The sequence below is a fragment of the Diceros bicornis genome, chromosome 10 (assembly GCF_020826845.1).
Source record: "Diceros bicornis minor isolate mBicDic1 chromosome 10, mDicBic1.mat.cur, whole genome shotgun sequence".
NCBI classification, from domain to species: domain Eukaryota; kingdom Metazoa; phylum Chordata; class Mammalia; order Perissodactyla; family Rhinocerotidae; genus Diceros; species Diceros bicornis.
Window position 1 is genome coordinate 67,912,167 of NC_080749.1, and position 17,648 is coordinate 67,929,814.

Below are 17,648 nucleotides of genomic sequence, written 5' to 3' on the forward strand. Positions count from 1 at the left end.
GCAAAGCCATTTTAATTAGTAAAAAAAGTAAAAGGAAAAGAAAAGAACAGAGAACTGCTGTACTAACAGATATCCTCCATCCTCCACACTTCCTCTACCAAATAATACATGGGCTGTAGAGTTTGTTTCTCCAAAAAAAAAATATTGGGAACTAGTGGATATTTACTAAAATATTGTTGTATATGGCATATTGTATATAAAAGTTTGAGTTTACTGTAAAAAAGCCTAGCTAAAACTGTCTTTACCTCCTTTATAAGCTATAAAGAATTGAAAAAAAAAAGAGGAAAAATAAGGAAGAGGAAGAGGAGGAAAGAAGAAAAGGAAAGAAATTCAAATCTATGTTTTTTTCCAACAACGATCTTATCTTTCACTTACCCACTCAATGTGTTTTCGCCTTGATATGATCTTATCTCTGAAAAATATGTACATAATACGGAAATTTAATAGGAAATAAAATAATTTTCTTAGTCCAGTTATATCAAAATGTTATTGAACTAATTAATTAACTAAATAATTGTCATCTTCTATAACTACATGAAAGTCTCCAACTAACAAGAGGGAAACTTATAACATGATGTCTTTTCCTTCTCACAGATGTAGAATCCAATTAATAATGAAACATTAGTCCAATTACTAAACATTTTGTAGTTCTTTGTATGTGTGTCACTAGTGAACATTGTGAATCTTGTCAATATCATATTTTTATTTTTTTTTGTCATATTAAGCTTCTTCTTCATAACACGTTAGTAAAGTTAACACATGTAGTAAATTATAGAGTGAGTGCCAAGTCCGTGTTCCTTCTGCCTCAGTTGGGCCAGTGGTCAATCAGATACTTTTGTTCAAGATTTTGAACCAAGAGTCTTAGAGAGAACCGTCTCTGAGTCACATTAATGGAGGAGCATTAGAAGGAAGGTCCTTCAAGCACCACTGCTCATGTCCCCTGGCTGAAATCACTCCTGCACGTGGCCCCATACCCCTCATGTCCCTGGCTTGAATCACCATTGCTCGTGTGACCAGACTTCCTTAGCTTTCTTCCTGGTCGTTTAACTTTTGCTCAAATTCTATAAAATGCCTAAGTACATTTCCAATAAATTCCATTTTATGCTGAAACTAGATTGAGTGGGTTTCTGTTACTTGCACATTTAAAGAAAATTGTAGCATGTTATTTGTGTGCATGTGACTTCACTAATCCATACACAGTATATATATTACTAAAAACCACTTTTCTTGATTTGAAAGAGGGCACTTACGCTAATATGAAGGAAACATTTTTTGAAACCTAGAAGAGACTTTCAAAACCTCTGATATATAGATCTTCATATTTTCCATTATAATCTGGGCCTGGCTATTTATTTAGAATAAAACTTATTGTCGTTCATTGTATAAATTTTACTGAGATAGTAAAAACCACTGTATTTTACTGTAAGAATTTTTAGTCTATATAAATATTGCAAAAATCTCATAAGCCTAAGACAAGGAAGTACTAGTTACCAATTAAAAGCACAATAGCAACATCTTTTATTCTGTGTTCATTATATGAAAGTCAAATACATGCCACCACCAAAAAAAATTTCTTATTGTTGTTTAAAGCACATGTACACTCCTTTCCCACCAATATGCTTACTGAATAAATGAATTAAATATTTACATTTTGTTCTGACTAATAATTGGTATAAATATAAGGTTTCAAGTCAAACGATACAATGGAATTCTTACTAAGTTCCAGAAAATACAAGACATAGAAATACACAGAAAACAGAACCTAGATTATTGCATTACAGAGTCATTTTCTGTGGGCACTCTACTTCCCACAGCCTCTAACCATCGAGCAGGGTAAATGGTTTTAAAGCAGGATCATGCTTAAATAAATACATTCTTAGCCACCCAAGTGTCTGCTGATTTCTGAAGGTCCAGAAACATTGATGAATGTTTTGCATTTCTGGTTTCTGACCTGGATTGAACTAGACACACTGAAATAATGTGAGAAAGACTGCTTTTTGGCTAGAACTGGAAGTAAATCTGCCAGCATTCTCGTGAGCATGCCTTTCTTCTGTCCAGCTTTGACTGTTTGAGAAGTCAGGCTTTGTTAGACCCAGCCCTTAATCTGAACTATAGCTGGACTATGGAACTTTTTAAGGATGATAGAAACGTCTAACCTAAATTTGTGAGGGCAGAGCTTTTAGGAAGGCTGATATTGCCAAAAGGCAAAAACATTTGATAAATGAAAGAAAAGAATTGTCAAAACATGTCTTGGTGGATATGTTGTCCCAATAGGTGAGGTGACCTGAGAGGAGCTTCTCACTTAGTGTGTGACCAGACGGAAGTCCCTAGCAGAGGTTTTGAGATGTTACTGATAGCCCATCATCCACATTCAGTGGGAAGAAGAGGGCACACCAACAGTTAAAGACTTAAGTCTTAGCATACCAAGCTCATATTTTACTAATAGGATATTTGAGATGGTATAATTTTGTAATGCATAACTTTAAGCTTCACTAATCTTCAAATTGATCTCCTCCCACCAAACATTATTTTTCACTTTTAGAGTTATAAATTTTCCGAAGAGAAACAGAGCAATGATGAGTCTGAGGCTGTGTGTTATTGTTAACGTTTTGAAAGCTTTTTTTCTCCTTACTCTTTTATCTTATTCAGACATAACTTGGTTCTCTTGTAGAATCATGAAATAGAGTTGAAAGGCTTCTTCAATGGTTAAAACATCCCAGAATACCCTTTTGAGGAAAGGAGTGTACATTATCCCCGTGTTACACAGACATTAGATTTTGCCTAGGCCTAGGTCCAAGGATAACCACAAATGGAGCCCATTTTTGCCTTTTCAGTCACAAGTGAAGAGGAGAACAGCTGGTTCCTCTCCTTTGTATATTCATCTTTATATACTTAGAGATCAGCCTCATCTCTCAGTGTTTAACCAAGACTAAACAATAAAGATCCTCTGGACTTTACTCATCCCTTTTATTCCCAGCTCATTAATAATCATGTGGATTACCCCTGAAACTTTTCTAATATTTTTTCCCTCTTAAGTTGTAGGATTAGAAGCAGATACAGCAGTCCTGAAAGGACTTAGCCATTCCCAAAGAACATATGTTTAAAGAATTTCTTTATCATTCTTCAAGTTTTTTGCACATTACCTTACTTCTGTAATAAAGATGACACATAGTTGACATATGTGCTCAAACTGAGTTTGTTATTTAACCCATTTCCAGCGAAGTTCTGTGAGCATGCTGATGGGACATGTCTTCTTCCCCACAACTGCTGTTTTCAGCCCCAGCTCCAATCAAGAAGCTAAATATTTACATTTGATTTTGACTAATAACCAATCTAATGTCTACAACCACCTGATGTCTACATGCCTGTTTACATATAAGAGGTGTTAAAACATTACCACCATCCATGGCAAAGATTCCAAAAGCACCTAAATTCACTTTAATAATTAAATAGATAAAAGAAGAATTTTTTAAATAGGAAAAGCACATTTTGGAATCAAATATGCAAGGATGAATTACTCTGCGACTATTGCTCCAAATCAAATTGGAATTAGACTTTCTAATGGGCTCTGCTGTGTAATTATCTGGAACAAGAGCAACCAGAATCAACACTCTTCAAGGATTGGTGTCCAAAATTGACTTTCATCATTAACGTCAAATTCAAAATCTTAGTAGTGCAACATATGACGGATAGATAGATAGATTTCTATATTTATTGTTATTGTTTCGTATAACCTCTGTGCTTTATAGCTAAAAATAAGGTGTCTAAATATACACATTAATGAGGAAACAGTTATTATCTACCTTGATTTTTTTTTTTTTGGCTTAAAATATTTAATATGCCAATACTTTCATTAAATACTATTCTCCAAATGGCTATGTTTGTTAGAAAAACTTTGGCTACAAATAACAGAATACCTGACTGACAGTGGCTTAAACCATAAAAATATTTATTGTTTACTTAACAAAAAATTGTTACTTTACAAAACTCTCTCAATGTTGGTCCAGCAGCTCAGGGATGTCGTCAAGGATCCAGGCTCTTTCTCTCCTTTGCTCTGCTATATGTTCATATTTCCTATTCGCCTTCTGATTGATAGCCTGTCTTCCATAGCTCAAGACATTATAATGTCCATCTTCAGAGGAGCAAGAAGGGGAAAGAGGAGGCTCGTCTAACATCAGTCTCATATTTGTCTCTTTTATTGGGAAAATTTTTTCCAGAACCACCTCCTCCCTAGAGAATGTCTCTCTAATCACTTGGTCACTCCCATCTGCAAGAAGTCTAGAAAGATGAGTTTCTTTCAAATGAGAATAAAATTACCATGATTGGTATAAACTAATCACAATTCATTTGCTAGGTTTGGCAGATTGCCTTATTTTCTGGAGATCAAGATCTCAGTCCACCACTTAAACAAACTGGACTTCAGTTAGCAGAACGATAAGGTTTGGGAGTGTACATTTCAGGAAATAACATCAGATAGTTTTATCTAAAAGTATGGAAGCATATAGAAGACACAAAACTGTTCTGTGCTCAGGAAAGTCTGGAATGTAGAGATCAAAAGGACTCACTGTGTCTTCAGGCTCCACATCAATGTTTCACCTGAGGTGAAGGCCGCTGGGTCTCTACAGGGCTGGGCTGATGCTGAGAAAGCTCTTGACATTCCTAACATTCCCTTTCCCACAGTGATCATGCTTTCCCCACAGTCAGGCCTGGCCTCCCTCCCTCTAGAACCCCTCTCTTCTCAATCCAACAGGTTTCATATATGAGCAAGACTCACTCCACCCAGCCTCAGGGAGACTCCATCAGCAGATAGAGGCATCAAGTCCACAGTGTATAGTGTTGAGAGCTGCAACAAGACATGGATCTCTCTAAGCCTCACTTACCTCATCTGTAAATGGAGACAATAATAGTAGCTGCTTCACTGGGTTGTCCTGAGGATTAAATAAGATAGTTACACATGATAACAGCCAAGTCAATGTTGTAATACTACTATAAAAAGGGTGGGTTTATGTATGAAATTAATGATAAATGACCACTGCTTAGATATCTCTGGTGAAATATTTGAGGTTCAAAGGTAGATAATACTAAAGACTTCTCTAAAAAGATACAATAAGTGTTATCTGCACAAAAGGAAAAATAAGAATCATCTCATCTTCCTTCTCAACCACATTAAATGCTGGAAGACACTAACATAATATCTACCGAGTTTTCAAGTGAAAAGTTCAGGACCCAAGACACTTTTATTCACACAATACAGGCACTAGAAAGATAGCTGCAAATACTCAAGGACTCAAAGTGTAACCCACATAGTCTTCATAGAAAAAAAAAAAAGTTATTCAAAACATTCTTTAACCAAGAATAGCAGCCAGCATCATCCTTTTAAAAAGTAGGTCAGATCATGTCATTCTTCTGTTCAAAATCCTCCAATCGCTCCCTGTTCCCCTTAGGGTGGGTTGGCAATGGTCAAAAAGACGAAGAAACTCTGCCCTCAGCCACTTCTCTGACCTCATGTCCAACGACCCTCGCTGTTTTTCACTCAGCTCCAGGCACAGAAACTTCCTTGCTGTTCCTCAAGTCAACCAGGCACATTCCCACCTCTGTGCCTTTGCAGAGATAGTTCTCTCAGCCTAGAAGGCTTATCCTACCATCATCTGCAAGGCTCACTCTCTCATTTGCTTACTCAAATATTCCTTCTCCCTGTGGCCTCATCTGACCAATTGTTTGATTATCCTTATCCCCATTCCATTTTCTCTGTTCTTGTCATCTGCAATATGTGCTAGAATAGGGGTTCTCTGTGTCTCTCATCTCTACTAACTTTTTCCCATCTTTTTTCTCTTTTTCTAAGATCTAATCATTTTGCTCAACTTTATTTCCAATTTTCTAATTCTTTTTTAAAATTAGATCTCTATTATTTTAAATTTTTCTGCATATTCTTAATTTTTAAGAGTTCTCCTTGGTCTATGATTACTTCTATTCCCTAATAACTTGTTTTTGCTTTATAAATGATATATTCTCTCAAATATCTCTAAGGATACATATTATAATTCTTAAATTCTCTACTATTTCTTGCATTATTTCTACATTTGGGATCTCTTGTTCTGTTTGCCCGTTTTGGCCTTTCTCTTTTAGCCTGCTAAGTATTCCACAAAGGTCTAATAATCCTTGGTTAACAATTCTTATTTATGAACAGAATTTGATTTGACTCAGCATAAATCGCTGTCATACTTTTCCTTCTCAGTAATATATGTCTGTCTGCCTAAAAAGGAAGGGCTGACTGAGATCCCCATGTAAGTTGATGGATCCTTTTGAAAACCAATTTTTTTTTTATGGTGCATACCTGGGAGTAGGAAGGCTAGCTCAGGAACTCCACAAATGCCAAAGTAAAGCATATGTTACTTTGGAAATAGACAACTTTTCTGCAATACACTTCTGACAGACACTGTCTCTTCCTATCCTGTTGTGGAAGTAACGTTGTCCTTTCAGATTCTTCTTTACTTCCTTGACCTCACTACACAGACTATGATCGACTCCTCCCCAAATCTATTACTCACTCTGTATAGAAGGTAAGTCTTGGATTTCCATCTAGGGACAAATGTTCTAGAATGCTACTCCAAAAAGATATGGGAGGATGAGGAGCCAACTTAGACCATATGCACTTCTGTGACTCTGCCCAATCCTGCTCTTTCGTTGTTTGCCGGCTCCGAACTTGGAGTTTCTCGGTGGCTCGGCTAGGAAGAGATTCTCCCCCACCTGCAGCGTCTTACTCCTGCATCTGTTCCGAGCTGTGGCTTTTTTCACCCATATGCTTTATCTCTTAGTATAACCTCCTCAGAGTTCCAAAAGTTTGTCAAACCTCTGGTTTGCTGGAGGAATCCTCTCTTGTTTACGGTATTATCAGGGCCACATTTTTTTATATCTTTCTTGTCTTTCAATGGGATCTATGGATGGATGAGAGGTACATGTGTGTGCCCAGTTTGCCACTGTAGACTGAAAAACAGGGTGAAAGTGTTTTCTGTATGGTGGCAAGAAACATATTTCAGATGAAGGAATTAGAATAATAGGAGTAGGGATGCGAATTAGGGGTTTTCTGAAGAGAAACCACCATGCTATTCCCTATTACTGTTTTTAACCACCAGTAAAAGGAATTTCACTATGTTTTCACACCCTTATGACTTAGCTCTTCCAGCTTCTCAAGGCTTCTCATGAAATGTAATATCACAGCTCACTGGAGCCAACACCTATCTTTGTAGTCCAAATCTAGGAATTTCAGAAAAGGGAAATGTGGATGTCAGCCGGAGTCCAGGCTCTGTTCTTAAGTCTCACGATAAAGATGGCAATAAACTTCATTAAAGAGAAGGATGGCCCAGATTCCAAACAAATTATTGGACTATGACATTAATTTTACAGAAATTTCACGGATAACACTTCTCTCAAACTTCTTTTAATATATCCTTATTCGAACTCTTCTGTCTTTGCTGATTTTTTTGATTTGGCCTTTTGATTTGTTCTTTATGGTTTCCATCTGCACCTCCTTTGCAAAGTCCTGGAAGAAAATAATTCAAGATGATAGACAAGGCAACATCTTAACTTCATTATGATTTTTCCATCCCTTGACAATTATCATGACTAGAGAATGACAGATGCAATTGGCCCAGGAGCCTAATACTAAAATTAAGTTTTTTGAGAACAAAAGTCGAGACATCAAAGCCAGCAGGACAATGAGGGAGGCATAAACCCCCTACATTCTTTAATTTAAAACAAAGGAATGAAAATCCTTTTTCATTTTAAATTGATGACTCAAATAAATTAGGGCAAGAGAAAGTAGGCTATAATAGAATTGTTCCGTTTAATGGAAATGTTAATTTATTAAATACCATTGTTTTTGTATTTTCCTTAATAACTACTGAAATGTACATATGTTGATGATGATGATCGCTTATAGTCTGAAGTTTCAGTAGATGGTGGAAAACCCCCCTTGGGAGGCTTTATAATTAGCATAGACAACCATCATCTGTTTTGGATGATTTTGGAGACAGAATTTTTAGGTCCCTTCCAGCTCTGATCTTGTGCCCAGGTCTAAACAAAATGATTCATTTCCAAACAATTTTCCCAAATGCACACATCAGCTTCCTGGTCCTCCCTTGTCTTAACTACGATCGTGAATTTGGAAAACAACCGCTCACCACGCTTTATCTTAACACCACTCACCCTAAAACACACTTCTGACTGTGGTCTTCCAAGTACGCTCCAATCCCACCTTCTCACACCTGCTTCCCTTTTCTTTCCAAACTCCACCCACACTCTATACTCAAGTATACACACCTGCTTACTCTTCTAGCTCATCAACTAATCTCTCATTTCCCCTCCAAGTCAGGCTGCCCAGCTGCAAAGAGCATCGTTAAATCATAGTTTGTATGTTCTTCTTCCTGCTCTGATGGGAAGAAAATCACTATTTCAAAAGATACTTTTCTCTGGAAAATTCCTTTCTGTTTTCGAACACCCAAGTTTTTACACAAATAAGAAAATAAAAGATTTTGGTCTTGGTGGGTAAACAGATGCTCACACCTGTATACAACGATCCGCCACTGAGCAAAATTATTTATCAAGCTCAACATAATCCATTTTTGATTTATGTTATAGCGTTAATCCATCTCTGGTATACATTATTACAAAAATTTCTAAATAAAATTAATATATCTAACAAAATACTTTAGAGTCAAGTAAGTTTATGGATTCTCTCTTTCCATTGACTTCCATTATAAAATAAGACCAGGAAAAAATGGAAGTAATAACAATAGCAAATGTTTCTTGTGCTCTTACCATGTGCCAGGCACTGTTCTCGACAATCCAAATAGAATAATCCATTTAATCCTCACAACATCCCTACAGAGTGGGTGTTATTTCTATCCAGATTTCATGCAGAAGGAAATGAGATACAGAAATTTTACATATCTCACCCAAGATCACTCCTACTAAGTGGCAAAGTCAGAATTCAAACCTACAGACTAGCTCCAGAATTCATGGTCTTAACCGACATACTATAATGCTTCAAGACACAATGAAATAATGCTAAGTAGTAACAAGACCTAGAAAAATTATTTAATGGAATATAATACTGATAGAGCACCAATGATGGCATTGAACATTTTAGTAATAATGTAATTATGTGCTGGGCAATTTTATCAAAACAGGTCAAAATAAATAGACGCTTACAAGGAAGAAGAAAGAAAACCCAAAAGCCTTTTCTATGGTAAAAGTATGCTATGCATATGCTACTTTCACATACTCCCCCAGAACTACTGTGGAATGACAGGTAAGTATACAAAATGCAACATGTCTATAACTGAAGTTATGCTTGCCTATGTCACATGATTATGAGTTTCCTAGTGCCTATTGTGCAAAGTGTCCTTTGCACAACAAATGATTGTTGAATTGGATATGACTTTTTATTGGTAGCCCTATAGAGAAATTATAAAGCATAAAGTATCCAAGTGCCTTCTTCAAATTAAATTGAATTTAATTCTATTAGGATTCATAAACTTTGGAGTAATCTTTTTTTCAGAAGCCTTCAGCAATCTACAAGCAGGTAAATGCTTTGTCCATAGGCTGTGAGAATGTTAAAGCAGAGCCATTAGAAGTCTTCTCATCTAATCCACTCATTTACAATAGAAGGAAATGGGCCAAAGGTGGCTCACTGACTTGCCCAAGCAGCTGATTCATGGCAAAGTGTACCTAAAACCCAAGTCCTTTGATGCCTGGGTTGGCTTGAGCAGTGCACATGTGTGTAGAAACATGCACAAATTCCACCTATCCTAAACCATCTTTCTCACCAGTATGCCACAGTTCTGAAAGTCTAGCATTTAAAAATATGATTATACATATTCGTCTTTCCTGCATAAATGATTCTTCCAAAACTACCATCTGTGAACTTACAGAATGCCTTATCTACCATCACGGAATTTCACACAGCATTGCTTCTAATCAAGGAACTCACTTCACAGCAAAAGTACTCCAATGGGCCCATGCTCATGGAATTTACTGCTCTTACAGTGTTCCCCACCATCCTGAAGTAGCTGCCTTGATAGAATGGTGGAACGGCATTTTGAAGACTTGGTCACAGTGCCAGTTAGGTGGCAATGCCTTGCAGAGCTGGTGAAAGGTTCTCCAGAAAGATGTATATGCTCTGAATCAATGTCCAATATATGGTGCTGTTTCTCCAACAGCCGGGATTCATGGGTCCGGAAATCAAGGGATGGAGATGGGAGTGGCATCACTCACTATTATCCTTACTGACCTATAGCAAAATTTTTGTTTCCTGTTCCTGTGACTTTATGCTCTGCTGCCTATAAGTCTTAGTTCCAGAGGGAGGAATGCTTCCACCAGGAGACACAACGATGATCCCATTGAACTGGAAGTTAAGACTCCACCCTGCTACTTTAAACTCCTTGTGTCTCTGAATCAATAGGCAAAGAAGGAAGTTCCATTATTGGCTGGGGTGATTGATTCTGAATGCCAAGGGGAAATTGGGTCACTACTCCACAATGGAGGTAAGGAAGAGTATGTCTGTAATACAAGAGATCCCTTCAAGTGTCTCTTAGTGTTAACATGCCCTGTTATTAAGGTCAATAAAACCTACAACTCAAATAAAGCAGAACTGCTAATTGCCCAGACCCTTGAGGAATGAAGGTTTAGGTCATCCCACCAGGTAAAGAACCAAGACCAGCTGAGGTGCTGCCTGAAAGCAAAGGGAATAAAGAATGTGCAGTGATTCGGCACATGTGTGTGGTGATGGGTTGTAATTAGTATTTGGGTGGTGAACATGATGTAATCTATGCAGAAATAGAAGTGTAATGATGTACACCTGAAATTTATACTATGTTATAAACCAATGCTACTGCAATAAACAAAAAATTAAAAAAAAACATATTTAAAAAAATAATAATAAATGGTGAGTACAAATAAATTGGACATTAAAGGCAACTTTTAAAAACTTGAAAAAAAAATAAAAATAAAACTTCACAAAGAATAAAAAAAAAAGAATGTGCAGTGGAAGAAGATGGTTATAAATACCAGCTATGACTATGTGACCAGTTAGAAAAACAAGGACTGTAATTGTCATGAATATTTTCTCCTTATTGGGTTATGAATACATTTGGGTGTCTGTCATGTGTGTGTGTACGTATAAGTGTATATGTGTATATATATATATATATCTGTTTTCTTTCCTCTCCTATTCCCTTACTCTCTTATCATGTATCATAAGATGTATTGATTTTATAACATAGTATTTAACTATTATTAATATTACATCATTTTAGTTACTGGATGTCAAGAAGAAGAGTAAACATTACTCAGGGACTTTACTTCCTCTTCTGGGGGGTTAGTGTGTTTTTGGTTATATGAAAGATATTTGTATAATGTTGGGTGGAATTATGACACTGTTGTTGTTTTTATTTAGAGATTAAATATAGTTTAAGGATACGTGTGTGTGTGCCAAGTTGACAAGCGGTGGGCTTGTGATGGTTAATTTTGTACATCAACTTGAGTGAGCCACAGAGTGTCTAGATAAAACATTGTTTCCAGGTGTGTCTATGACAGTGTTTCTGGATGAGATTAGTATTTGAATTAGTGGACTCAATAAAGTAGATTGCCCTCCCCATCATCTAATCTATTGACGGTCTCAGTAGAACAAAATGTGGAGGTAGAAGAATTCAGCCCTTTCTTCCTGCCTCACTGCTGAAGCTAGGACATCTCATCTCATCTCCTGCCCTCGGACTGGGATACACATCACTGGTTCCCCTGGTTCTCACATCTCTGTACTGAGGCTGAATTATACCACCAACTTTCGTGGGTCTCCAGTTTGTTAGTGGCAGATGGTGGGACTTCTCAGCCTCCATCACTGGGTGAGCCAATTCCTCATAATAAATCTCCTTTTACATCCTATTGATTCTGTTTCCCTGGAGAACTCTAATATAGATATTATTTTTAATTATGTAAATAAACTTGTCAGTTGCTACCCAAGATTTTAAAAGAAGGAGAAAGAACAATGGCCTGACTCCTTATACTTTTCATGAGTTGATACTGCTGTTGGTGTTTTGGTTGCCGGGCAACTGCTAATTGAATGCTTTCTGCAGTCCCACTGGTAGGAAACACATTGTCATTATCTGGAGAACGATCTCAGCAGACATCTGGAATTTGTCCTTCTGCAGTACTTTTATTTCTCATCTTAACCCTCTTTACCCTAAGGTGTCATATCCACCTACCCAAGCTAAGAGAGTGCTGGTCCTGACCAAGTATATAGAGGAAGCAAAACGTAATTGTCATCTTTTGGCTGTCTTATCCACTTAGCAGATCTCAGATGGAAAAAGATAATCAAAGAATTGAATATCCAGCACATCGTGTAAACAGAATCACCTGTTAACTCCTTAACACAATATTTATCCATATATTTACTAGTATAGAATAATTACAAATTTAACTGGTATAATGACTGTGCTGGACTCCCCAATATCTAGTTTACTAGATGTAGTAGCCCCAACAAGCAGTATCAATATAGTTTTGTGACCAAGTTTGGACCCTGATTTTTTTAAGATACTCATGATAATCTTATCCCCTTTGCCAGCAATTGGATTAAAGAATGAGTCCCTTAATCAACTTGGTCTGATAAGACCTAAGAGAAAGTATTCAAAGGGATTCTAGGAAGTTTTTTCACTCTCAAAAGCAAGTTACGGAAAAAAAGTCAGCCTCCCATCTCTTTCCCCCACTGGATATGAATAAAGAAACGTGTAGCCCATATTGCTGCTGAAACAATTATTCAATAAAATGTCAGCGTTACTCGGACCAGATAATTCTTTATTGTGGGGGATTGTCAGATGTTTAGTAGCATCTCTGGCCTCTACAAGCTAATAGAAACCTTCCAGCTGTGACAGTCAAAATATTTTAGATATTGTCAAATGTTCCCTTGGGGGTAAAATCTCTCCCGGTTGAAAAACACTGACTTAGACAAAGCTGAAAGAATGGACAGCAGCAGGGAAAGACCAAAATAAACTAGATTCATGATTATATCATTGCGTCTCTAGGTCAACTAATTCTGAAATCTTCTTCACATCTGGCCTATTATATGAACTAACGAATTCCTTTATCTCTTAAGCAGTTTGAGTTGATCTGTTACCTGCAGTGTGAAGCCAAATGGATACTGGGCAAGACCCGGAGAGAACTGGATAGTGGTAGGAGGAGATAAAATCATATAATCTTGAAGAAAAGGCTTGTGAAAGAAAGTGAGAAATATGGGATATTGGGCACATGATTGTTATTAACTCGAGGAAGGACGTATCAAAATAGGCTGTTGAAAGATGTAAGGAAAGGGCCAAGGCACAAGACAGATTTACTCTAGTGGAAAGAATTTTAGACTAATGCCGGCCCCCATTTTGTTATTCTCCCCATGAATTCTCCTTATGTATTGCAAACCTAATACATTTGTTCTTTCACTTTCCTAAATGACTACTTCTTGTGTCCAGTCTCCTCAAACCAACATCTTCTCTCCATCTTCAGTGTGCCAGTGGAGTTGCTCCTACTTCACTGAGAAAATAAAAGAAAGCAGATGAAAACTTCAGACTCCCACATCCAAATCTATTTATCAACCAGCATCTATATCCGTATACTGTACCTTGTCATCTGTTACTATAGATGAATCACTCCAATCTCTTCACTTGCACAATAAATCTCACTCATTTTCTCCTACTAAAACTCATAACCCTGCAAATGATCTCCCTCTCTCTTTTCTGTATCATTCCAATCAGTATACAAGCATGCTACAGTTTCTCCCCCTTTGTATTATTTTGGGTTCTCCAGAGAAACAGAGTTAATAGGATATATGCATCTACATCTATCCCATATCTATATCAATATCTCTATCTATCTATCTATCTAGAAATTTATTATAAGGAATTGGCTCATGCAGTTATGGAGGCTGAGAAGTCCCCAGATCAGCAGTTGTCAAGCTAGAGACCCAGGAGAACCAATGGTGTAAGTTCTAGTCTGAGTTCAAAGGCAGGAGAAGACCAATGACACAGCTCAAATACAGTCAGGCAGAGGAAGCACATTCTCTTTTGCTTAGCTTCTTTGATCCTTTTGGGCCTTCAGTGGAGCCGGTGAGGCCTGCCCACTTTGGGGAGGGCAATCTGCTTTACTCAGTCTACTGATTCAAATGTTAATCTCATCCAGAAACATCCTCACAGACACGCCTAGAATAATATCTAACCAAATATCTGAGCGCTGCATGGCCCAGTCAAGTTGACACATAAAAATAACCATCACACACTTCAAATTAAAAAAATAACATTTTCATGACCTTACTTTCCCTGCCAACAACAGGTCCATTCATCTGCTTTCCTTTCCAGCAACTTCTCAAAAGAGTTATCCTCAGTAGAGCTATCTGTACTCAATATTTCCAACTTTTCTCCCATTATACTCTTTTAATGTCACTCCAATCAAACTTTCACTCCCATTTCTCCAGCAAAGCCACCTTTATCAAGATCAGGAGTGGCCTCTATGTTGCTACATCCAATTGTTAGTTCACAGTCCTCATTTTAGATTGCTAATTGGGAGCACTGAACAAAGCTGATCACTCTCTCCTCTTTGATATATATTCTTCACTTAACTTCCTACCTCACTGCCATCCTCAGGCTATTTTACTGGGTCCTTGTCATCTCATTTACCTCAATCCCGAGCCCTGTACTCAGTTCTTTGTCCTATTCTTTTCTCTGTTTAAATTCACTACTCTGGTGATTTTATCCAATCGTGGTTATAAATTGATATGCTAATGTCTTCTAAATTTATATTTTCAACCCAGATCTCCCTCCTGAATCCGAAATATGTATATGCAGCTATCTACTTATATATTGTCTTGGTGAGCTAATGGATGTCTCAAACTGTGCTCTTGACCCCCTCCCGCCCAAACCTTATCCACCCAAAGTCTACCCTTTCTAAGTTGAAGGCAGAGCTATTCTTTTTGTGTGTGTGTGTGAGGAAGATCAGCCCTGAGCTAACATCCATGCCAATCCTCCTCTATTTTTTTTTTTGCTGAGGAAGACTGGCCTGGGCTAACATCCATTCCCATCTTCCTTCACTTTATATGGGACGCTGCCACAGCATGGCCTGACAAGTGGTGCATGGGTGCGCATCTGGGATCCGAACCCCAGGCCGCCATCACCAGAGCACGCGCACTTAACCGCTACGCCAGGGGGCTGGGCCAGCAAAGCTATTCTTTTAGTTCCCAGACCAAAAACTTTAAAATTATTTATGATTTCTCTCTTTCCCTCAATCTCCAGATTCAATCTGTCAGGAAATCCAGTTGAGTCTATTCTCAGAATACATTGAGAATCTGACGATTTCTTACCAACTCCAATGCTACACTCTACCATATATCTTGCCTGAGTTACTGAAATAGCTTCTGTTTTTCCTGTTTGTACTCTCCTCCACAACCATAATAGGTTTCTCAGTGTAGCAGCCAGAGTAAAACCTTAGCGAGAGCAATATTACTCCTCTGACCAATCCTCCAATGGTTCTGCACCTAAACTTTACTAGCCAAACTTGTGCTAAAAAAGCCTGAAAAATCCTATATGATGTGTCTTCGCTGATTTCTTCTACTGCATTCTGCTTTACTCACAGCTTCTTCCATGTTCCACACACATGCCAGGCATGCTCCTACCTTAGGGCCGTCTGCACTGACTTTCCTTCTGCCTGGAATGTTTTATCACCAGATATCGACATGGCTTACTCCTTTAATATATCTTACAGATCTAGATATTGAAGAAATATGGCCAAAACATTACCAAATATGGTAAATAAATAAATACACAGATCCAAGAAACTCTATGAATTGCATGCCACATAAATCCAAAGGAAATCACACCTAGGCACTTCATAACCAAACTGATGGTAAAGCAAAGATAAAAAGGTTATGTGTATATATATAAATTTATCTATAAATATAGTTGCATATGTGTGAATATATACGCATACATTTATTTTTTCCACAGAGCTGGTGGTTAAACATTTAGCATCATATCACTGAAGTCTGGGCACATCCCTTAACTCTGAAAATTTCCTAGACAGAGTTTTACATTTGAAAATTAATATGACTAAGAGTTACTTCATAAGTTCAATGTGAGAATTAATGATATAACCTAAAAAAATATTTTTACTACTATTAGATGATCATATCTGGTCCCTGCTGCTCTAGTTCACTCATACTATTCCCCATCTTCCTCCTGTGTCTTGGAGAAACTTATCTGAAACATATCTGTGTCATGTATTGTTCCCTTAGGTATTTTTTTTCCTTCTGTTTTAGTTTGCTAACCTCAAAACAAGAGGCAAAGTCTGTATTTCTTTTTAGACTTCAGTTTTCTCATCAGTGAATGAGGGGGTGAAATAGTGTCATGCAAACAGTGGCATACATGTCTTTTTGTGAATGACTGAATATATCCACTGAGCGTTACTTCCGATTCTGATATATTGTGATATTTGGGAATTGAAAATTCCTCTAACATTTAAAATATATTTCCTCTTTCTTTTTCCTAAAAAGGTACTGGAAAACATTATAAGGTAAAAATATCCTCTAAGTCTACCACTTAAGAAAAAAAACTCTATGAGATTAGAAGCAAAAGCCTCTTCACGTTGCCCCTATCCGTACCCAGTCCATCAAATCCTATCTCCTGAAGGCAATTATTTAGAGTTTGGAGTTTATTTTTCTCAGCTTGTTCTTGTGAAAAGATTTTTAAGGATAAACTTTATAGAGACATGAAAATAATAATAAACATTTATTACTGCCATGTACTATTCTGAATTCTTTAGATTTTTTGACATGTCAAGGTTTACATAGACACACACATATATACACACATAGAGATGCAATATACTGTCAAGGTTTTCACATAAAATATGTACATATATACATGCATATACAATACATATAAATATATAATATAAAGCTATATTTTCCACAAAATGAATAATGTACATAATAGTCTTATCACTAAGTCACGAACATCTTTTTTAAATAAGTATATACATATCTATCTTTTTTTTGTGTCTGTGTGAGGAAGATTGGCCCTGAGCTAACATCTGCCAATCCTCCTCTTTTTGCTGAGGAAGATTGGCCCTAGGCTAACATCCATGCCCATCTTCCTCCAATTTATATGGGATGGTGCCACAGCATGGCTTGACAAGCAGTGCGTCAGTGCACACCCAGGATGCGAACCGGGGAACCCGAGGCCCCCGCAGCAGAGCGCACGCACTTAACCGCTTGTGCCACTGGGCCAGCTCTACACATCTATCTTTTTTATAATTGCGTATTATTATATTGAGAAAATTTACTTTAATGATTAATTATTCTCCTATTTTTGACATCTTGATTGTGTCCTATGTTACCTTAGAAACTCCATTCTACAAGAAATATCTTTTTTTCCCATTTTTATGTATTAGTATTTTTTATTCTGCTTTTGTGAATGAAATCTTTTTAAATTTCAATTTACAACTCAGTTTTAGAAAAAAGAAAAACTATTGTTTAGTCTGTCTTGTATCTAGTCAACTAATAACATTTATCTAATTAGATTTAGTGGATTTTTAGTTGAATATCTGGAATTTTTATA